General features: G+C 40.3%; 1 long non-coding RNA gene across 1 annotated transcript in view; it reads left to right on the forward strand.

The window, feature by feature from the left end:
- LOC149917078 (uncharacterized) overlaps positions 1-23,657 on the forward strand; it is a 67,328-nt gene that overhangs the window by 41,627 nt on the left and 2,044 nt on the right. Inside the window, exon 2 of the long non-coding RNA XR_016468566.1 lies at positions 8,711-8,868. This is a non-coding gene — a long non-coding RNA (uncharacterized LOC149917078). The remainder of the gene's footprint in view (positions 1-8,710; positions 8,869-23,657) is intronic.

Consider the following 23,657-nt stretch of genomic DNA (forward strand, 5'->3'; position numbering starts at 1 on the left):
TTAAGCTTTGAAAATGCTAACAGTTTTGACAAGCAATTGTTCTAAAACATGATTATTTTCATTTTTAGTTTCTCTGATTAGTGTAAAAAATGTTCCCACCAAGAATTCATTATTTTTATTTCTATGAAATCTTTGAGGACAGGCCTGAGGCAGATGCAGAAGAGATTTCAGCATTGATTTCCACACATTTCTCCACCGGTAGGTTATAAAGTATTTCATGTTCCATGCACATCCATCTCTGGACACAAACTAAAGTTTTCTGCCTTGTTAAGTTATGTCTCTTCTGAAAAGAGAAGTTTGTTTTGCTGAACTGACAACTTCTTGATGAAATATGATTTGATGCAAAAATGTCTTGATGCAAAAATTCCTGCCCTATTCTAGTTCTGACACAACTTAGCTTAAGATTTGATCAGTGAACTCAGTCAGGAGCTAGCCTTAAAATGTAGAAAAGAAAGAGAAATGAAATTAATTTTCTTCTCAGTAGGATGACTGGAATGCTTCAGTATGCAAAACACAGTGACGTTGTTCATAGTTGCTACTTGTCCTCAGGCTACTTGCCAGCTCTTAAATTCTCGAGACTTACAGAGATATTGCAGCCCTGTCTCGTTAGAGACTCATTCTTAAAGTTTTTAGTCTGAAATCTTCCTGTTTCTTGTTTTTGTTATCAAGTGAAATAAATGCAAGGAGGAGATCTGAGTGATAGATTTATGGGACCAGACAGGAGTTATCAGGAGAAGGTTTTACTGTGAAACCTTCTTGTAACTCTTTGAACTGTGTCCAATTAGGACGCAGAATACTCAATCTTCTTCAGAAGAAGTGAAATTAATTTTGCCTTCGTGCTTGTATACAGTATAAATGAAGCCATTTGTTTCCCAGAGTGTAAGAATAGAAATGAATCTGTAGTACACTGAGAAAATTCACAAATTTAAGATTGTTTTCTGGGATGTCCACTTCTTTTCTGTAGCACTGCAGTGAGGATCAGCAGTCTGCTACTGTCTTGTATTTAGGATATTATATAAACTAAACATTTATTCAGTGTCTGATGTCCCTGTTTATCTGGGGAGGCTAGAGATAATGCAAGGGATGTTTCTCGATGAACCTCATTGAAGAAATAGAAAAAATGTTAGTCATGGTAAGAATGACTTACTTTTACACTCTTCATACAAATCTTCCAGTTTTGGTCAATTTTCTGAAACTTTATGCACCACTGAAACTGTTCTATAAAAACAAAAAAGGTGGAACGAGAGACTCTCAGGGTAATGAACTGAATGCACTGAATTCTGACTCTTGGGTGTGAAGAAAGCTCTTATTTCAAGACACCAGTCTTCATTGGAAGCATGAAATGTTGGAGATCTCAAAGGAGAGTCCATTTTCAGTTCCAAGAACTTTGTAAAAACATTTCTAGACCATTTCAAGGTGGAGTTCTTAACACATTTGAGACAAATCAAGATCTAATAGTTATGATTTAAATCAAAGCAGTCATTCCTGAGAATATAGAAATAGAGAAAGTCCTCTGCTGGCTGTATATTCTGTAATTCTTTGATTACTTCTGATTTCATACTGTTTTCTTGGGGAGATAGGAAGGCTGAATTATTTGGATCTTCTCAGTGACTTCTGATTACTCAAGTTATACTGCGGTTAATATTAAGTACTGGAACTTGTTCCACTGATATCTTAATCAGTCATTAGCTATAGAAGATAGGATACAAATCAATCAACTTAGATTGTTGAAGTTATGTCTAAACCTTAATTTTATTTAAGTCTTGAATTTTAGACTGATCTAAGGAAATATCAAATACTAACTCTTACTTATACAAGCAGACATGAAAGTTCATAGATATCATAAAGATTAACTGGAGTAATCATCATAGTTCTCATGGCAACTTAATCTTTTTTTTGCAGCTTTGATTATATTGGGAAAACTGCTGTTGATTCACTTCCTGAATCTCTTCACAGATAAAAGCTTTGCACAGTTCTGAAACATATATATGTATGGAGCGGATTTGATGCTTGGTCTCCATAAATGTTCAGCAAGCATCAATGAATGTCAATGGGTGCAATTTTTTCTGCATGGAGGTATTCAATTACACACTTCTGCTTCATACTCACTTCCATATCCATTCTGTCAGACTGTCCCTCTGCTGACATCTATTGCATAGCAACAAAATGTAATTGGAATACTTGTGGGAAGGTTCAACCTCTACTGCCATACCACCACCATCTGCCTCTGGCACCATGGGCAAACATGATATGAGGCATTACTTTTGGGACTAGCCCTTGTATTTTGTTTCTTACCTGTGTAGCTGTAGGGTCGGTCAGGCAAGCCTTCTCTAGGCTCGACCCCTAGTTGCTATAATTAATTTTCATAAAACTGCTTTCCTCTCAAAACTACTTCTCCCTGCAATCTCAGCTTGGTGATATCAGAACTGGCAATCAGCAAAAGATCATGGATGAGGATGAAAGTCCTTGGAAGTCCAAAATGATTTTTTTGTCAGTCCCCACTAGGGTCTCTTAAAGTAAATAAATAAATAGGAAAATTAGGCCACATGAGGAAAGCAGGCTGAGAGCTTCAAGATATTAGATTCATATTCCCTAAGCAAAGCATGGGGTTAGATTAATGTCTGCAAACGACTGTTCAGGGAACTGAGGAGCAAGTTGCCATTCACATAATGCATCATACATGCAGTCTCTGCTTGCTAACGCAGCATTTCACAGGCATGGCCCTTTACTGCCTGATCTCCAGAGAGACACAAACAGGACAGAAATGTGCTGTATCAAGAGCTGCTCTGGGAAAGAAATGTCTCAGTGGCTTCAAAAGTCCGTGCTTCCATGGTGCTCCTTACAGTGTTTTCAAAGTGAGTTGTCTTAGGCTATTTCATGGGTATTCATCAGCCCAGACAAACGTTCTGGGGAGAGATTTCTGCATAAATTGCTTCATCTGTAAGTCATTTGGCCAAAAAAGGCACATTAGAGTAATCTTGGAAGGCTTTTTTGGAGACAAAGGCATTTTAAAATCTCTAAGAAAATACAGAAATTTGTAAATGAAAAATAAAGGCTTCAGTTGGACTCTGTATCTACAGTGAATAACAAGCTTCTGTTATGGCAACAGTGCATCGTGCACTGAGGCTGTCTCTGGAGCTTAGTGGGGACCCATCCAGTGCTTGAATCTTTTCTAAGAGACCGTGGGGGCTCAGTTTGTGTCCAGGGGCTTTTGACTGCTATTAATGCTCAGACAGCAGGGAGTTAAGAGCAGAGTGGTGCAGAGGGTGCGGGGGAAAAGATCTTTCGCCCTGTGGTTCTGAGGCTGCCTTAATTAAAGCGTAAAGGGCAGAGTAATGCACATCGAAAACAACTGTTTGTATGCGTCAAAAACATTTCATTTCCTTTGTGGCTTTCTCTGTTTATTGATTTACTCAATTAGTGGTGCATGGCATGTTTTTCTTTTAATAAAACTGTGTGTTTCTTCTGACATTTAAAAGACTCGACAGTGCGTGTGAAACAGAGGTGCTGTTTAAGACAGTCTTTGGTATACAGATCCTGGATTCTTTTTCTTGGGTACTTACAGGTTTGCCAAAACATCCCACCCTTCCCATTTTTGCAAAGCACGGTGGTGACAGAAACATATTTCAGTAATTGATGAGATACTTTTGATGTACACAGTTGCAAGGAAAGAATGAATGATATGAAAATATTTTTTTTGAACTGTTGATGTTGAAGTCTGGATCAGATGAAGTTAAAAAAAAAAAAAAAAGAGGGGAAAAAACCTCAATATCTTGTTTTTTTGTTTTTTTTTTGAGAAAGGTGCAATGATATCTCCTTCTCTGGCCAGTTTATTTTTGTAACCTTCAGAGCCCTTATTTCTTTGCCTCTGGTTGTGGAAAGATGTGCTCCTGTGTTGTGTCTGTATGGAATAAGCTGGTATCTGACCTTAAAATTTTAAGGGTTGTGATTCAATGTTTGTTCACTGTTTCCCATTCTGCCAGCTGTGAGCTGGAGAAGCTGCTCAGAGTACACGAACTGAGGCCTTAACCACTCACTGACTTACCCGTGCTGCTGCCATGTTGATTTGCTCTGTACCTTCTTTTGCCTTTTGTAAATTTGGACTGAAATTGGCCAGACTTTGAGCCTGCTTCCAGAGGAACTTCTAATGTCTTCAGATAGATTTGCATTGCCTACAATTTGATGTTGTAAGGGATTAATATGGTTTTAAGGTGGAATTAGTAGAACACTTAAAGGATCTGTAACAAATGTTAGTTGCTCTCTTTTCTTTGATTCCTGTGTTTCCTCGTTCCATAGGTTACTGAATCGGAAGCTCCTGTTGGGGGAGAGATGAAGCGTGGATGTCTCTCCTGAAATAATAGGCTTCCATTCAAACTAAAGCAGAATCTTGCATGGCTTTTAGCACTGCAAGGGCTTTGATACTGCTGGCTGGAGGAGACCAAGCAGACATGTCAACTTGGCATGACTCGACAGGGCTGGCTTTGTGCAGTTAAGTCTGCAGGACTCACAAAGCAATTTATGTATCAAGCTTGATATGCCAGATTTCAGTAGAATTTAAATATCTCTTCATGGGTATCTTCAAAAATCTCAGCCTTGATGGCCTGCTGGATTAGCCTCCATTTATTGTACTCAATTCTACTTTCCCCTTCTTTCCTCTTTGTTCTGGTTTTATTTTATGAAGTAAAACCAGAGTGATACTCATTAGAAATGAAATAATATCTCTGGCAATAAATTGAATATGATTAATAATTTAAAAAAAAAAAAACACTTTAAAGGAAAAAAATCAATTTTAAGTTAGTAAGCCTTTGTCAAATTTGACACAAAAATTGTTTGAGTCATGTAGGGCTCATAAGATGTTTATTTCAGTTTGGTATATGCAAAGTCAGTGTTCCTGATATTTATTTATTTTTTCCCCAGATTATCTGAGGCCTTATAACTACTTGGTTAGGTGGAAAAAATGCCCAGGCAGCCAAGGACCTTCCTAATATATCTGCATTTATCTGCAGTGGCTGTACATAAACCCTCCTTTTAGCCCCTATTTGCCCTTTTTTACTCTTTCTTCAGTCCTTTCTCAGAAATTTGGCTCCGTGTCCCACTCTGTGGCTTTTATATTTCCCTCATCATTGTGGTTGCATATGATTTCTGTGCATATGCATAAGTGCTCACTTGCACAGCCCCTCATGCATGGAAACACAGTTTCTGAGGCAGTACTTCCATGTCTTTCCCTCACTAAATGAAGGGATGTTCCACAGTTCTCTAATACTACCCAAGTCAAAGAAAGAAAGCTACCAAACCAGTTGCCTATGGAAAGTAATGGGGGTGCCTATAGATCAGAATGAGATAGCAATGAATGAGAGGATCCTCAGTATAACCTTACTTGAGCTTTTGTGTGTAGAAAATAAAATTGTTCTTAAGGCTTTGTCTAGGTAGTATATCCAAGATGTTCTTTTTCTCCCTGCTCAGAATACACTGTCTTAGCCACTTTTGTGGTGCCTCTGCTCTTTGTCAGGATGCACTGAATAATGCATGGTTCCCAGCGGAACGCAGGACGGAGTCCTGTTGTCATATGAGCTGAGAAGGAGCCCTGAGATTAAATTAGACAGAGCCATTGCCAACTGCTTGATTGATTTCTGACAGCTTGCTCAGGGAAGGAATAAATATATTGAGATAAATTAAACTCTCCATCCCTACCTCCCTTTCTGTTCTCTGAAAGGGTGATTCTGTTATGGTTGCTGGAAGACAACATGGTGAAATGAGGTTGCTCAGTTTATGAGGTAGATACTTGCCCCAGATGTCCATATGATTTTAGCTGAGCTTCTTGGCTGAGTTTCCCTTGTTGCACATCCCACCTCACAGGGAGGGTCCCTTATGAATTTGAATACCAGCAACCACAGCTTTGAAGCAGAGAGGCTGGGATCCTCTGCCTACCTGCTGCTAGCAGGATTTTGGCTCTGTGTGACCTCCAGCATCATACAGGGACTGAGTCCTAAGCTGCAGTAACTGCTTGGGTGCCACTGGGTCTGTCTGTGTTCTTGCATGAAGACCCAGCCTGCTCTGTCCTCTCAGGAGGTTTTCTGGCCTGATGAATGTTCAGAACCTGTCCAATTCACATGGTAGGCCACAAACTGCTTCACAAGAACAGATCATATCCTAAAAACAAAATTGTCCCTTCTTTAAATGACAGACCTGATAAACACAATGACTGTAGTGCTCTTGGGAAGCTTCACTCAATCTTCTGCTAAAGGCAACTATTTGTTCACTCTGCAGCATAATTGCCCTATTTCAAGGCTAGAGCTACCTTCCCTTGGGACAGGTTTCACCTTTGCTCAGCTGAGCATGTGTAGGAACAATCCATGGGAGCACATGGAAAGCAATTTAAAACAGCAAATTCCCTGCTGCTTTTGGAAGCTATTACATCAGGTAGTTCCAGTGTGAAGGGAAGGTACAACATGAGCATTTCCCACTTTTTCGGATGAGCATTCTGTTGTGAGCTGACATGGTTATTTTTCCTTCAATGCTAAATGCTTCCAGGACAAATTTTTTTTAGCAGGGATTGCCTTTTTTTCCTTAATGACAGTGATGAAAAACATGTGAGAGAGAGGGGAATGTTGATGAATGTGCTGTGTATTTGTTGTGCAGTATTTCCTTTAGCTCAACTGATCTATGATAGAAAAAAAGAAGTGGTGTGGGTACAGAGAACTAATATTTTTCCCATTTGTTTGACACCGATTGAGGGGAAGGTTACATTTGGCTGTATGAGTGACAGAAATAGGCCATGAAACTGACTGAATTTAATAAATGATAAAGGGTACTAGCCATGTTTCTGTGTGTCTCCTCCCCAGCAAAAGGGTTTTAGTTCAGCCAATAAAGAACCCCTTTTGCTTTTGGTTGCAGTGGGCTTTGCTGGTGCTTGGCCTGCAGAATCTGGCAGCTTATGCTATAGAAATGAATGTTTTTTGTTCTGGGACTGCTGTGAAAATAGTCCTTAGATGTAGCTGTGGAGAACTCTTTCCATCACTTTCTAATGGTTAATATTTTCTCTTACCTGAAGGCTTCAAGGCTTCAGCATCCTTCAGTTAGAGGCTGTTTGTGGGACTCTGCTTGCTCTTAGTCCTTCATAGCAAAAAGACTTGGGTAAAGCACCCTTCAGTTAAGGAATGAGCTGGCTTCCTAGACCCCTCTTTTGCTATTTATTGCATGTGCATTAAAGGCACAGAATTTTATGCGTGGCCTAGTGAGTTTAATTGGTTTGGCTCTCTGGAGATCTCAAAACATGTAATCAGCACAAACAAACTCTTTCTGTTCTCTGAGATTCATATCTGTTTCAATCACACCTACAAGAAATCTCCCGAATAGTTTGAAAAGTCATTCATGGAGGATGAAATTTGGACTGGTTAATATGGTACATCTATGATCAATGGGTAGGCAGTGTTCTGTAAGTGAGTACATGCTGTGCTGCTCCTGGAAGGCTATAGAAATCATCTCCTGCATTTTTAAACTCAGCTTTTTGCAGAATTCCCAGGTGATCTAACAGATATTAAGCCAGTAAAGTTACGTGCAAATAAAATATCATAAATTCCTTTCAATTCCTTTCTCTTCTTTAACTGAAGAGAAATGATCTTTGTTGGATTTCAATTTTAAATTTTACATTTTTTTTATCTGATAGCATTTATTACAGCTGTCTCTCTGCTCCTAAATTGGAAAGATATTTTCTTTCAATTATTTTTTAGTGAAACTTTAAGCTTCTATTTGGAACCGATTCATAAACAATTTATTTTAGTTAAATGATTATTAAAATGTTATCCTCCTCTCCAGTGGGTCACTAGGACCTTTTCCAGAGCTGCGTGTAACCAGCTGTAACACACTACTCATGTTCATAATATGCTTATGCTGTCTGTGGCACAGCTACAGGTTAAAGCCAACAGCAAACATACCAGCTAAAATCTCATTTCTGTTCCCTGTTCTATCATTGGACTCCTGTCTATGCTATAATTTTCATCATAGAGATAATCATATTCATTAACCCTTTATAAAGTGTTTGAAAAGCATTAGTTGAAAATTAAGGATGATTATCATACAATTATATATGAAACATTAGCAAATAATGTGCGATCTTAACGAATGTCAGGTTTCTCATAGTCATTTCTCTCTCTGTACTCAAGCTACTTTCTATCATTAACATACTCAAGTTGTCAACATCTTGTAACACAGAGGGACTATCCTGGAAAACTCCTAACTACCAGTCACTAGCAGTCAGTAGAAAGAGACGGGTGCAATACTTAAGCTTCTCATTCATTCATTATTCTTTTTATGTTTTCTTTCATTCAGTAGTGTCTCATTCATTCATTGTTCTTTCTACTTCAGACAGTAAAGGTAGCATGTGTGACTTGCTGAAAAGGAGCCCCCACTGCAGCAAGGAGGTGAATTTGGTCTCTCAAGTCCTTGACGGATGGGCTGCTAGCTAGGAATTCGCACACTTCAAGGAATCAACAAGTTTTGATTCCTGCTGTCCATTTTATAGGTAGTAAAAACAGATTGACAAGAAGGAAGTTATTGCCCCCTAATACTTGAGATGTAAATGATAGAGCTGTCATCAGCTGACTGCCATAGGGAGCTTCTGATGTGAGACACTGCTCTCTGGTTTAAAAGTGTACAATTAAAGCTGTTCTGAGCTCAATGCACCTTTGTCTTTTGTCTCCATTTTGTTCAGACGTCCAGTGTAACTGTTGTGCAAGGTATCAGCCTGACTGTGCTGCAGTACTCTGTTTGGGGGATGACAAAACAGCTCATAAATTCACGCCACTGAAAGTCCTGGGAAGCAGAAGTGGAGAGATACCTGCCCACCTATTTTCTGGACTCACAGATCAGGTACATGAGAATCTCACGTGTTATTTTGTATGTGCTCATATCTGTGTGAAATCCCTGGTTGAACTTGCACCTCAGTAATCACTCTTATGGAAAGTGTTAGAACTTCAAGAAGCTGTACTAGGAGCAGCATAAGGAATAAAGGCTGCCTTCCTGTGTTGCTGTGACACTCTTATTTCTATTGTTTTCCATCCAGGTGACTGAGACTAGGGAGAGGAAGGGCTAAATTTTCCATGGTCTAGTGGAGAGCCTTTCCTGGGAGGAGATACTAATTTGGGGCTCCATCTGTCGTGCTACTATGTGTGTTGAAACTATTTTGAGAGAGTTTACACCTCTGAAGCCTTCACTAGTTTGTGAAACTAGTTAGAAAGTGGCTGGTTAATTCAAAGTGAGAGTGTGGGTGGCAGTGATGGATGGCCAGGTTCTGTGCACGTACCTGCATGGAGAGCACAGCTCAATACTCTTCATTCTCTTGGGGATTTCCAAACTGTAAAGAGCATGTCAGAGATTGTATGGGTGGGTGAGTTAGCACCATTAACCCATTAACCTCTACTGTATGGAGTAAGACATACTCGCAGAGATTATTTTCTTTCCTAGATATATTGGTATTGGACTCTGCATTTAGAATAGAGGCATTGAGGTTTACAGTAGCTGCTTTTCCTTGGATTGCTGCAATGCACTTGCTGCAGAGATAATACAATAAATTAAACCGAATCCCTGAGAGGCCCCGCTTGCTGAAATGACATGATAGTCAACCCTGGCTGTTGTCTGAGGAGATCTAGGTGAAAGCAAGTTTGCTTATATGCTTTTACTGGTTTACTTTGAATTAAGCACTACAATTCAGTTCATTTTGTTAATCATTTTGTTAAAAGCAGAACATGTTGCAGCGTGGTTATAACTTGAGATAATAAACAGGCTAGCTCTCAATGCTGATTAATTGGGAGAGCCTCTGCTTTGCCAGAGTAGAATTTAACTGCACTGTTCTGGTTTCCTTGCTCCTGAGCGTTCTCATTAGACCATTAGACTTACTCTTCTAGCGTTGGACTGACTGAGGAGACAGAGATGAGTCTGCTTTTGTGAGCAGTATTGCTGAAAATGGTGGGAAGTGAGAAGTTATTGAATGTATGTTATAGACATGATCGAATCTTCCCTTTAAACTATAGCTGATGGTCAAAGCAGAGACTCTGAAACCTCCTCAGATATTGACCCTGTTGTCTCCTACGCCTGTATTGCTGTTATTTCTCTTGGTGAGAATTCCATTAATCTAGCTAAGGTACTGCACAGATGACAGGAGAGCTGGTTTGGATGGTATATATAGACTACTCCTGTTGTTCAATGGATGCACTGAAAAGGAGGTCTAATCTGTTGCAGTGACTGGCCTTGCTAATTTTTTAAGAAGTGCTTGTACTTTGGCAGATGTCATTATAAGAGCTTTATTTATCATCTTACTAATCTGTTTTAGTTACTTTGCAGCCAATACTCAGGATGGGCTAGGCTGTGCACGTCATCAACTTATGGGTTGTAAAAAGAATAACAAGGAAGAACAAAACAACAAAAAAAAACAGGAAAAAAATTCACAACATTCCATGGGATTTTAAGTGGAAAGAGACTTTTCACATGTCTTGCTCTCTAAGAATTGTTTCTTCAGACTCACTTTTCACAGAGAGCTTTTCCATTCCTTACTTGCTTGACTGGAAAATGAGCTAAGCTTGTGTTTAACTAGTAGCTATTTGTTTTTTAATCTTTTTCTTCCCATCTATGTTACTTTAATGAGGATAGATCTCTCTTATTTCAGACACTGTTTGGACAAAGCCTGGCTTAGTAGTTCTCCTGCTTGGTTGTCCCATACATTGTCCCATACAGTTTGAAGAGCATGCAATTTAGTCCATTCTATAGAGTATATTTTTCATTCTCAAACTACCTGCTAGTTCCTTAATTATAGGTTAAATCTTTGAGGAAACTCTTTATACTGATTTTTGTAGTGATTTATCAAGAAAAAGTGGATGCGAAATCCACACAGAAAATAGCTTAACATCTGTCAGCCTACTCCTTCCTTTCAGGAACATCTTCAAGGATCCAGTTCTCATACAGATATGGTCTGCACCTATGAACTGCACAGATTTTGTGTGAGGGCATACTGGAAATTCTGTAAACTTGGAAATGAGCTAGCAAAGAAATACAAAATGAAAGCATTCTTGTAATTAAGTGTTCCTGGTGTAACCAGAATCTCAAAAGTGATCACATAAATTCAATACAGATTTTGTCTGTATCCATATCCTCTGAAGAGGCTACTGTTTTCAAAGTTAGAGTCCCAGCTGGGGCATTATTTGAATGTATGAAACTCTTCAAAGCAAATAGGAATGGAAACATTACATCTTGGCTTAAAAAATTCATTGAAAATGGGTTTCTATCTGTAAAATATTTAAACATTTGCTTGCAGTCATAGGAATACAAGCAGAATTGCAATACTGCATGAAAATCTTATGAACTAGAATGGAAATGGAGGTCCATATGCCACTGTAATTCAGTAGATGACTCATTCACATACCTGTAAATTATTCTTCAGAAAAACAATTACTTATTGACAAACACTATGTTTTGTGACAATTCCAAAACTGTTGCTCAGGAAAGAAATGCATATCTATATATACACGTACACAATGTTACCATATGGAATATTATGAAGTAGATTCTCTAACCTGCTAAAAATGGTCCAAAGTATGACCTGCTTCCACTAAATCCTGTCTCCATCTTCCCATCCTCCTCCATTTTTCTCTTCACCCTTCCATCTATCCTCACTCCTTGGACTGGGACAATAATCCTGTGTGCATTTGAGATGTATAAAATTTATGGCTTATGTGCTGCCAGTAAATGAAGATGTTTTGTGCTCAGGAAATTATTCCTTAAGTATCACCTTCCTGAAGTCCTTTTCAGTAGTTTCTTCTTGGCTGATTTCATCCAGTTTCTTTCTTGCTTGTTTCCTGGACTTGAACACAAGGGAGCACCAGAGAGTCTTTCCTTTTCTTATTTATTTTATTTAAGAAAAAGGATCACTGAGGGGATTTGTTTGAGGATGGAGTAAAGCAAATTCCAGCCAGAAGGCACTATCTGAATGTAAAGAATGGCTGAGAAAGACAGCCTGGTCTTAAAATCTGGGTCAGATTATGTTCTGTCCTGAAATTCTGCATTGAGACTCCCGAGCAGCTCTGCTCTCAATTCTGAAGCAGCTGGCTGATTGATGGAAATGAACCTTCACAGTTTTGTACTACTGTACGTTTTGGATTTTAAAGCAAGGAAAGCCAGTTGTGGGATATCACTACTTTCTGTCATGTCTGTGGGCATCCTGCAGCTATCTGCAAAAAGTGCTGGACTGAGGAGCTGTATGCTAAAGGAGGCTGCAGATTTCACCTGGAACCCATAGCTGATACACTCAGTATCCACCTATCTGTTCACCCTCTCTCTGCTGACCTCAATGGCTGTGCTCCACTTTGAGCTGACTCTGTACAATGGCTGTGTTACAACCGTAGAATCGTAGAATCGTTAAGGTTGGAAAAGACCTCTAAGATCATCTAGTCCAACTGCTGATCTACCACCAATACTGCCCACTAAACCATACCTCTCAGTGCCAAATCTAGACATTTCTTGAACATCTCCCAGAACAGTGACTCTTCCACCTCCCTGTGCAGCTTGTTCCTGCATCTGACAATAGATAAGAAATTTGTCCTAATATCCAACCTGAACCCTCTCAGCACAACTTCAGGCCATTCCCTCTCATTCTATTTCTAGTTATCTTGCCCATAGGGGAGGAGAATGAACCTTCACAACAGCTCTAGAGCTCATCTCCTGCCTTTGTAGACCTGGTCTGGCTTGTCCCAGCCTAGTTTGATTTGGGTGGCTCACTGTGGTCCAGTTGTGCTTGACCCAGGCCCCACCTCGTGAGGTGAAGTAGCCCACTGTTGTGCTTTCAGTGGAGGCCTTGTTGTCCAAGCCAGTCTTTGGTCACTAAGGTGATCAAAGTCTTGGTTTTGGGTCTTTTGGTCCTGGGGTCGCTCTGTGACCTTACACAGTTTAGCAGTGCTCCAGGGTGTGCTAATGGTGTCTTGTGAATGTTACCTTGGTTCTAAATGTGTGCTTGTGGTCCCAAGGGGAAGGCAGAGCAGGGTTCAGCCTTTGCCAAAAAGGTGAATGTTCATGTTTGCCACTGAGAGCTGAGCCTGCTGTGGAGCAGTGCAGGGCAAGGAGCAGAGCAAAGCTGGTGGTATTAACATATTTATGTTCTACAGCCCAAAGAAGTGAAACTGCAATGTGCCAAAGCTACTTATCTGTTGCTTATGACTATTGCGCTACTGTGTAATCAGCCAGAAAACTATCTTAGGCAGCCCTATTTTGCTTCTCTTGATGTCACGAACAAAAATTCTGTTTACAGCAGTGAAACAGAAATGGGGAGGAGCGGTTGCTGAAAATACTTCATTTTAAAATTAGCTTGATGAGGGAAGGAGGGTGCAGAGGAGTACTATAGAATAAACGTACCAGATTTGGTTAGACACAAAACAAGCAGAAAATTAATAAGACTTTTTAAAAAGAGTTGCCTACAGGACTTAAAGCCTGAAGACCAATTCCCTTGGTCTGTGGGTGACATGAATTAGAGTTTTGAAATGTAATGAATCTCGGCCTCCTAGCAGGCACTGTTGGGTATCTGGTGACTCTTCTGTAATGTTTTTCTGTACAAATGTGCCACGAGTCTTAGTGCCTTCTCCCAGCATGTGTAGGGGCCCTGTCTGTGAAGAGGTAAGTGAGTTCCACTCGGTATTGTGGCAGCTGCTTCATCCATGGAGTGAAGGCTCTGGGATGGAGACAGCATTGTTGGGTGAGTATGCTTGTCTTCTCTTCGTCTTCAGGCAGATAGGTCGCTCTGGAGTGGCTCAGTTATTTTAGAGTCATAAGAGAGCAGTGGGGCTGCTAGAAGATCAGCTCTTTTTACATGTAGAGGTAAGCATTCAAGCTATGTGAGGAATGCTATGCTCATCCTTGCAAACCTCCAAGAGAGCCTCACATTCTCAGGAGCTGTAGTGCAAAGCTGCAGAGCTGTATTGCTCTGATGATGTTTCAGCTGGTAGGAAAGTGAAAGAAGGGCTCCTAGTGAACAGTGCTAGACCTGTAGCCCTGAGCTTGAGTCTCTTTTTGCAATCATCTGTATCTTTAAAATACTTCTCTGGTCTAGGTTCAACTGCAGTGGATTCTCCCAAGAGAGGGATGTAGCGAGGCCATTATTTACCTTTGATATGAAAGCTTTAAAGTTGTCTACCCTCAGCCAGGTGGCAGCATCAGGATGTCTGTAACAGTGCAGCTGCATCAAAGCAATAAAACTGCCACTGCTCTTAAGTGTCCCACAGTCATGCTCATGGGCTAAAGCTGGATCCTCTGGTTTCTTCAGGATGATAGAAGGGTGGGAATCTACCCTGTCTCTCCCCTGCTATGCATTTTTTGTTGCAATCTGCAGGCTTGCTGCTGTGGCTGCTGCATAACACCTGCAGGTGGGCAGCACTCCAGAACTGCAACCCTCCCTTCAGAGGAAGCTGGCTGCTGGAATGGTTGCTCCCTTGATGCTTTACCACCATGCTCTGGTTTCAGCAGTGCCAAACACACTGATACACACAGAATTAAGTGACTGCTTTTAGTCAGACTGCAGCAGCTCACACAGTGTAATGTGTTCACAATTACGCTGTGGCCTGTTGCAAGCTTGAAAGAGGCATTAGCTTTACTGCACATCTTTTTACTGCTCTAGCAATGCTCTTGCCTGCTCCTGAGAGCAAGGGGCAATCCAGCTGTATTTATTTTTTTCACCATCTGTATTGACTCACAGTTACTTCTCAGTATAACTCCTGGTCTTGGGAATATGTGTCTGATTTTTCAGGTTTTCATCTTTCTTGTTGATCCTTTTCCAGTTACTTTGGCTAAAGGTGAGGAAGTGATATGTGAATGATGGAGCAGCTCTATTTTGTAACTAGACTACATATAAAGAATTCACTGGTAAGCTAGGATTCCTGCTTTTGTGCAGCCAAGACAATTACTCTAGGGAGAACGCACTTCAGTGCACTTTTCACAGGCAAATTCAGTGCACTGTATACATGTATATATTTCTCTTCTGGAGAGTGAACTGGACAAAGATTACACAAGGGATATAATCTTGTGAAGTCAGACCCATTGCAGATATTTAGTACAGCCTCAGCAATAAGAATTGTTCAACACAAGTTGCAAAACAGTGATGACAAAAGGCTGCTGTATGGGGCTTACTTTAACAGAATTTAAAATTGATTCTCAGCTGACATATGGCAAAACACAGAAAAAGAGGATAAACTGATTTTTAATTTTGTCTGATAAGGGTCTTAAGGTCATCATAACATAGTGAGTTGGCCTATAATTATGTGGTAAATGCTAGCAAAACAGAGACCATCTCCTGTCCTTAGTTCTCAGCAACTCTCTGGCGCTGCTTGTAGTTACTCTTTTTAGATAATTAGATTTGAATTGATAAAAGGTGCAGTAACCTGCTGGATTTCTTGGTGGGGGGTGGATTTCCTGGTGCAGGCTGAAGAGAAAATGAAAGTTTTTTTTCAGAATATTTCAGGAAATACTATTTCTGGTATATTATTATGATATCTGGATCTATTATCCTTCTAATCCAGAGAAGAAAGGTGCAAATAAATCTGCAAGAGGGTTATCATACAGTGCCCATGTTCTGTGTTTGTTTATTTGACTAACCAGGTACCGTACTGTCTGGACAATATTTTACATACAAGCACCTTTTCAAACCTAGGAAATACAACCATCAGAATTCTGAGCACTATAAAGAAATGATTAGAGGATTAGGAAGTGGATGTGCATCTGCTGTCCTACAGAGGTCAACGTTCACATGTGAATCTACCCTTGACATTGACAATGGAGGAACTAGACAATATTTTCTGGGTTTTGGTGGAATATGTGGCTTCATGTTTTTCTCCTACTATAGAAGATCTCATAACCAAGAGGTAGAGCACTGAATTTGAGTAAAGTCTTTTAACCAAGAGGCAAGTTTTTGGGCAGCTGACAAGTATTTTTCAGAGATGCGTGAAATGATATCATTATGTTCTGCTATTATCTCCTCCCGTGCAGCACAACCCAGGCACACTCTCAGCTATAGATGCAGTGTGGGCGCATGCATTAAATTTTGTTGTGACTTAGCTCTCAAGAGAATTTCCTGCAGTGCCCTGCAGGTCTCAAAAGCACAGACTGCTATTGCCAGAGTAGGAAATAAAATTCTGCTTCTCAAGACAAGATTCATCAGCTTCTGTCTTCTCTTCTCAGCAAATGAACATATCAGCAATGGAAAACTCTCCTTAAAAGTCTCCTGAGAAGTATGGGCAAGGGGCCGTGTTTGTACCGCTTTGTTCTGGTGGTGAGTGGATGCAATGTGAATGCAGAGCACATCTGAATGGGGAAGGTGGCAGTGTATTCTAATACTAGGAGGATCTAAGTGCCATGCGCTTGAGCTGGGAGTGCTTGTTCCTGAGTACACAAAATCAGGCTGCTTTGGCTGCGTGTGTCTTGAAATCACTCTTGCAGGTCTAGGTTTACTAGAGGTAGGTTTAATGCTCCATCACTGAACTTTTCTGCTTATTGATCAATGAAATAATTGAAAGACTCAGGGAAGTGATCTAATGAGTAGAAACACGTGGCAGATTTTCCCTATTCCAGCTGCACTGGAACATGATGTGGGGGCAGGAATGCTGTGGTGAGTTGTAGTAATGGATGTTCTGCACCAGGACTTGTACCATGGGTTTAGGTTCCCTCATACACAATAGCACTGAGGGTTTCATAGCAAAATCTTACATGCGTCATATGTGTAAGTAGGATGCATGGATAACCTGCTGTCACCTGTTTGGAAGAGCTTTATTTCTACGTATGAAGTTCAGCATAGACCAAATTTTCTAATTCTTCCATGATCTTGCACTGCCCTTTAGGCAGTAATAATAATCTTGGTTTCTGTACGATCATCTGCTTTGCAGAACATTCTCTAATATGAGAGTGAGGACATTCTGAAACAGAAACCTGTTTGGGAGTAGTAAGCAGTCTGGGAAACAGGCTCTGAAGTACCAGTCTATTGCTTTAAACTGTTACGCAATTTAGTGGATTTTCCCATTCTTCCCTCATACAGGAGACATTTGGGGATAATTTTCTTGTCCAGTTTCCAGGAGAGTTCCTCCTGTAGAGCTGGAAGAGATAAAATCAGTGGGAGAAAGGGGAACATTTTATGCCAATGTCAATATCAAAGATGTAAGGCTAGACTGTAATATCACTAGAGTCCGTGAAGAGACAAATGCTTCAAGAATTCAGTGTCTACTGTAGATATTAACAGAACGTCAACTCAAATGGTCTGACTCATTCCTTTTTTTTTTTGTGTGTGTGTTTGTGCCCTCTAGTTTTTGTCTGTTCCTGAAGATGAAATTTGATTGCCAGGGCCACCTCCAACCCCTCTATTCTCCTCTTCCACCCTGATTTGTTCCTCCCACCCATTCCTTTGTATAGAATGGGGTGAGCATCCTCCAACACAGCATGCCCAAAAAAGGATTGTGCAGTTGTAAGGTGCTTGTCACCATCACACCTCGTTTACAGAAGGAAGATGACTCAGCTGCCACCCCACATGGCTAGGATGTGTCACCAAATGAACGATGACATTTTCAAATGCAGTGGGACTTGGGAGTGGAGAAGGGGGGGGAGGAGGAGTTGGACTGTAAAAGGGTGGTGAGGAACACTGATGTTTCCAATAATCTAAAGCTTTTAGTTAAAGCAATATACATTTTAGAGAAGTAGCACTTGAACACAGAATTATCTTTCTTTTGCAGTGAAAGGAAGTCTGGTTCAGTAGTTAGAATTTTTGCATATGATTTAAATAATCTAAGTTCTACTTCCTGTTCTTTCGTAGATTTCTTGCAGATCTTATATTCCAGCTCTAAACCAAGGCTGTTCCCCTCATGATACCATGGGGAGATTTCAGTCACAGTTACTGGTGTCACGGAGTAGGTCTGATTGATGGATGCACCCTGGTGCATCAGTGTTTGCAAAGCAATTGGAGCTCGTGTGAATGGGTAAAGTCCTAAAAGTGCAACATTTCATCTATTCTGCAGTACAAAATCTGATTGTTATTTGTGCTGATATAATTTGGACTGTAATGAAATCTGTTGTGTTAAATGGTACTTAGAAGAACGAGTCATAATGCTCACATGGAAACTAATGCATGGAAACTGCCTGTTTTGAAAGGACAGGCTACTTAGATGCTACAAATGGTGAAATAGATTTTGCTGAAAACCTGGGTTAGACTGGACTTCTGTGTAGAGAGACTTTATAAGCTCAGGAGGTTTAATCTCATGGATAAACCTCATATTTATTCTTCACTTCTGTGGACAGCTGCATGAACACCAACAACATCCATCATAAACATCCTTTGCTGCTGTGGAGAAGTCACTCAGATGCAGTGAACTTCAGATTATCTGTAAACATGGAAAAACATCCTTGTCCTGCCTCATAGTGGCCCTAGATCCTAACGCTGATTTATCAGATTTTTTTAAAGACAATTCATGCACTATCCTGCCATCTGGGACAGTAGAGAGCCTTATTTGGATGTAGTCTAAAACGAAGTTCCCTGGTGCTTCAGAAATGTTACGGGACCATTTGTTGGTGTCAAACATGAACTCCTGGACAGAGTCCAAGTGTTGTCCCAGCCTGTCTGGCAGAAATTCTCTTTTGCATGTTCAGTGGGGAATGCTCCTGTCTGTTATGCATTTCTATTGTGAAACCTTAAAACAGCTGACATGTTTCACCCTGAGGAGCTGCATGCTATAATTGGTAAATCTTTTTTTAAATTAAAACAGCGCATGGTATTTAAGTGTTTTGAGATTACTTCTGAGAGAAAAGAACTTATATAAAAGGATGAAAGGGCACTCTGTTTATATGAGAAGTGCCTAAATACGTTTTTTTTCTTTAGTGGAGCTGTAATCATGTATTCAGTGCTTAATGAACAGATGACAATGATAAATGTTCAAAGAATATCATTGTTGAACAAACATTTCAAGCCAGCAGGTGGAAATGTGGATTCGCTGCTGTTTAGGAGTACTGGAACATGAAAGCAAAAGCCTGGAATGAATCTCCTGTGTCAAGGAGTCCAACTCTGCGCTGTCAAATGCTTTAATTTCTTCACTGAGTAAACTTGCTTTAAAACAACCTAGAGATTGCTATTACAAAAAAATTGTTCCATAATCCCACTCATGATAGATAGAAATCTTTCTTTATTACCCAGAGGAAATGTCATCGCATGCTAGTTCTTTCTTTAGCGTTAATCACCTAAGATCTTTATGGAAAACAATTATATACCTTTTCCTTATTGTATTGCTAAACTAGGTCTCCCTTGTGGGGTAGGTTTTTTGTCTTCCCTGATTATACCTTTAGTCCTATTTTGTGCCATTTCTGAGTCTTAACAGACTTACCGAGCATAGGTGAGTTTATTCCAGGGGAGAGTTCTTTTTGTAGTCTAACAGCTATTTCTCTTACTAGAAAGAAGGCATCTCATGTGTCACAATGGTATTTTTCCCCCATTCCTGCATCTTGCTGGTGTCATGTGCAGCACACTGAATACAACATTCTCTATCCTTTCCTTTGCTTAGCTTCTGTCTTAAAGCTACCATTATTATTAGTCCTTAACTACTTGGCTTAACTGTGATCCTCCTGGGTACTCAGTGATGATTCTTGCATTCTTGCCACTGGCCAATTTCTGTTATTTTTAAGGTGTGATTTCATAAGGGGAAACACAGTGCAAGACTGGTCCCTGTAGCAGTCTACTAGTAACTTTCCTCCATCTTTGTACTTCCATGCTTGTTTTTTCCCATGTCAGTAGTTGTTGCAGTTCCTCACCCAAACCCTTCTCTTCTGCTAACAATTTCCAGTTGTTAGCAAAGCAGCTGCTCTGCAGAGTCCAGATAGATGAGACTTACTCCATTTCTTTTGCAGAGGAACGAATCCTTATCAAACAAGGTTGTTTGAATATTTTAGATCTAGCTGGGAAAGCTTTCTTTCAGTTTATCTCTCTCTTTTTTTTTTTTCTTCAGAAAAGATTGTAAAATGTATATGTGAGAGATCAGAGTAACTGGCCAGTAGAAACCTGATAATATTTTTAAAAATCTTCTGGCAGTTAGTAGAAAACAGTTATAAATCTTTGAATTGAGGTCAGTGGATCCACATGTGGATCTTTTCTACAGGCTCAAGCAGAACAAATGGAATTTTACTTCCTTTCCATGGAACTGATAATTTCCTGTTCTGTGTATTTATTTCCAAACTTTTTTTGACTGTATTTTCATAATCATCATCTTTAAGGAAATACAAATTTGACTACTTATTCTATTTTGAGGTCCTATCTCCGTAACTGTAATCTTTACCTCGTTATCAACTCAATTCTTCCTTTCTTGATTTCCTTCTAAACATGGAAAAACTCTTCCTGAGAAACCAGTGATTTTCATTTCATTTGCTAAATCTTATGTGAGATCCAGTCACAGGAGAGACAAATTCATGCAAAATTCTAAACTCAGTCCAACCAGAAAAACCTTCTGTGTGCTAAGAAAGGTAAAGATAGGAATAAATATTTGAGGAGAGAGAGATGAGCTGTCTAACAGGATGAGCATACAGCAAAATGCAGTGAGTTTCCCTGTGGGCTTCCCAGCAGCACTGAAGCAGGATCATTTTAAAGTCTTGGTTTCCTGAGACCTTCCACTGCTAGCCTGGCTGTTCAGGAAGTTTCTCTGTTGCATCTTCCTTTGAGAGTGAAATGTGAGAGTCATCCCTGTGTCTTATCAAACATTTCATTCATCTGACTTGGAGGGACCAGCCAAGGAACACCAGTTCATTATTTTCTGCATGCAGGAGTTCTCTTTGATTGCTTCTGTGCCATGATAGCAGACTGTGACCAGGATCCTCAGCTGACATAAAATGGGAAAGGTTTGCTGAAGTCAAGGATGTTGTGCTGACTTATGCTCCTGTATAGAATGAATGGAAACATTAATCTCTCTCTGTTTTCCAGGGCTAGTCCAAACCTGTAAACAAATATTGTGCCAGTGGCTTTGTTGGGAAAGGCTTTTTGACTTGATCATGTTGGATGATGAAGCTGTATTTGCTAAATTAAGAGGACTTATACTGGGGCTTTCCACAGAAAAGTGTACAGATACAGAGTAAAGAATTATCCCCATAGGGAGGAACTCTAGCAAGCTTAAATTCCTTATGAACTGAAAAAGTGGGCAAACACACAACATGGTTTCCATTTTTTCTCACAGCCTGAGTAGCTAGAGTATTTAAACAAAAGAGTATTTGAGAAAGAAAGTGCTGTGAAATAGTAAAATCATCATTTATTCTCTACTATTGTTGCACCTAGTGTATTTCCCTTATCATACACATAGCGTCTGGTCCTTTGTTTCATATTGCAATGGTGGTTTATTCCCCGCTGTCTATACAGCACTTCATACAGTCCACATCCAATGACAACTGTCTTGTTTCTCAAGTAAGCATGGGAGGACAGAGACAAAATATGCTATGCAGAGCAGCACAGGAAACTCCAGCAGCCTAAGATATGGAATCGTGACCACGTGATTTCACTTTTCTTGTAGGACGCTTTCGCTTCAAAAACTTGCCATAGCTGCTAAAACATTGTCCTTGGGTTGCAAATGATGACAGTGCAGTCTCACTGAGTATTGCCCTGGCTGATAAAGCTGCTTGTGTGGCCTCTGAGCTAGCAAAGGATATTATTTCATTTTAAGAAAGGAAAGACTAGAAATGATTGGCTGCAGTGCCATCAGTTTCCTCCTTCCTTTCTCTTCCCTCAGCCTGAGCAAGTTACACAGGGGTTAGATAAGGTGTGAATTTACAGAACATCAGCACCACTTTTGCTGTGAGATGAACTCTGCAGTGTAGCCACTACACAAGACTCTTCTTCCCTCCTCTTGCAAGTAGATTGAGAAATCAGGTAGCTGTAATCTTCTAAGTGCCCATCAGCTTAGCTCAACAGAATTGACTGTAGACACATTCGCAGAGAAGTCAGGAGCTGCCAAAATCACTAATTCAGCTCCTTTAAACTGTAGAATACACACAGTCCTAATTTATCTATGCTTTTGTCACTCACTAAGAGTAGCTTTCCTGTGGAATAATTCCCAGCTGGTTCCATTGATCACACCACTCATGATAATTAGTAGCCAGCTGAGAAATTGGTCCTAACCAGGCAGCCTGGGAGTTTGCACTTCATAGGCAGCTCAGTAGATGAAAGCCTTGGATGTTGGCTCAATGTTTGTTAGAGACAGGATGTTCAGCAGAGAGCCCCTCTTTCAGCCACTCATTTACTCTGCTCATGATACCATTTACTTTCAGAAGGAGGCTCATAGTGTGGCTTTTGTGCTCAGGGCTGCAAATCAAGTCTGATGAGGGTGAGGTTCCTCAAGATTAAGGATGATCCACTAGCAGCTCACAGAATTGAACTCTATTAGTGGGACAAAGAACCTAAAACAATGAACAATTACTAATACTAACTGTAGTGTTTGTTGGAGTCTTACCACAGGTTTCTGTGCTTAGTGCAGCCTTTTTAGGGTTCATCTAGCTACTAGGGACAACCTGTATTTCCACAGCACACCTAAGGATGGGATTCTCTCCACTATATGACTGCTGTTAAGAAAAATTTTCATTGCATCTATTCTCTGAGTCTTCAAATTACAGAGATTTCCTGTTCGTTCTGGGAGACCCTACAAGTCACCCTAGCTCACTTCCATTCCACTATATTCTAGACTATACACTCTGACATCTCTCTACTTGCAGCTTTTGCAGTCTTGTTGCTGCCTGGTGGACACTATTTACTGAGGAGAAAACTAAAAGAAGGGGCAAAAAGGAAACATTGGACTCATTTACACTGTCGTGCTGTGCAGAATCTCGTCAGTAACTTGACTCTGCCTTTACTGTCTTCCTCTGAATGTGGAAGACTGCAGCCAAGCAGCCTGATGACTGGACAGAGGCTGGGAATATCTGGGCTAGTTATGATTTTTTGCCTAGGCTTTTCACTAGCCTGATGGGTGACCTTGTATAAAGCATTAGACACTACTCCACTTCCCTTCTACAAAATGGAGCTAGTAATGCTGAACTGTGTTTTTCTTTGAAATGAACTTTGGAGCTTACTGATGAAAACTGATATTTACTGTCATCTTGATAGCATCATGGTTGTTTGCCTAGCATATGCTGCTTACCAGTCCTTCAGTGAAGATACAGGTGGCAGCAAAATTGTAACTCTTCTATGTTTGTCTCTTGTGCTGGCAAAACTGACTTGGGCTTTTTTCATCACAACTGTTGTCAGCTTATTGCAAAATTCACACTAGGGAAACAGAAGCATCCAACAAATACTAGCGATAGGACTCCTGATATATCCTGTATAGAGATTACTTTGCATATACAACAGCCACTGCTGGATGAGAACTGATTAACTGCATCCTGCCATGCACGTGAGTATTTGACATGTTATGCAGCCGTGAGGCACTGTCAGCACCCACTGTGACTTCCAGCATGTTCAGTGCGGTTTATGGCTGCAAGAGTTCACAGTCTGCTCTAAGCAGACCCATCCAGAGACAGAGGGCTTATTGTCGCTGAGTATATAAAGTGTGCTTGGCAAAGTTCAGGAGGTTCAGGTTGGATATTAGAAAAAATTTATTCTCGGGAAGAGTTGTGAATCATCAGTACAGGCTGTC

This window comes from Phasianus colchicus, chromosome 8, assembly GCF_987193195.1.
Source record: "Phasianus colchicus chromosome 8, bPhaCol1.hap1.1, whole genome shotgun sequence".
In the NCBI taxonomy this organism is placed as follows: domain Eukaryota; kingdom Metazoa; phylum Chordata; class Aves; order Galliformes; family Phasianidae; genus Phasianus; species Phasianus colchicus.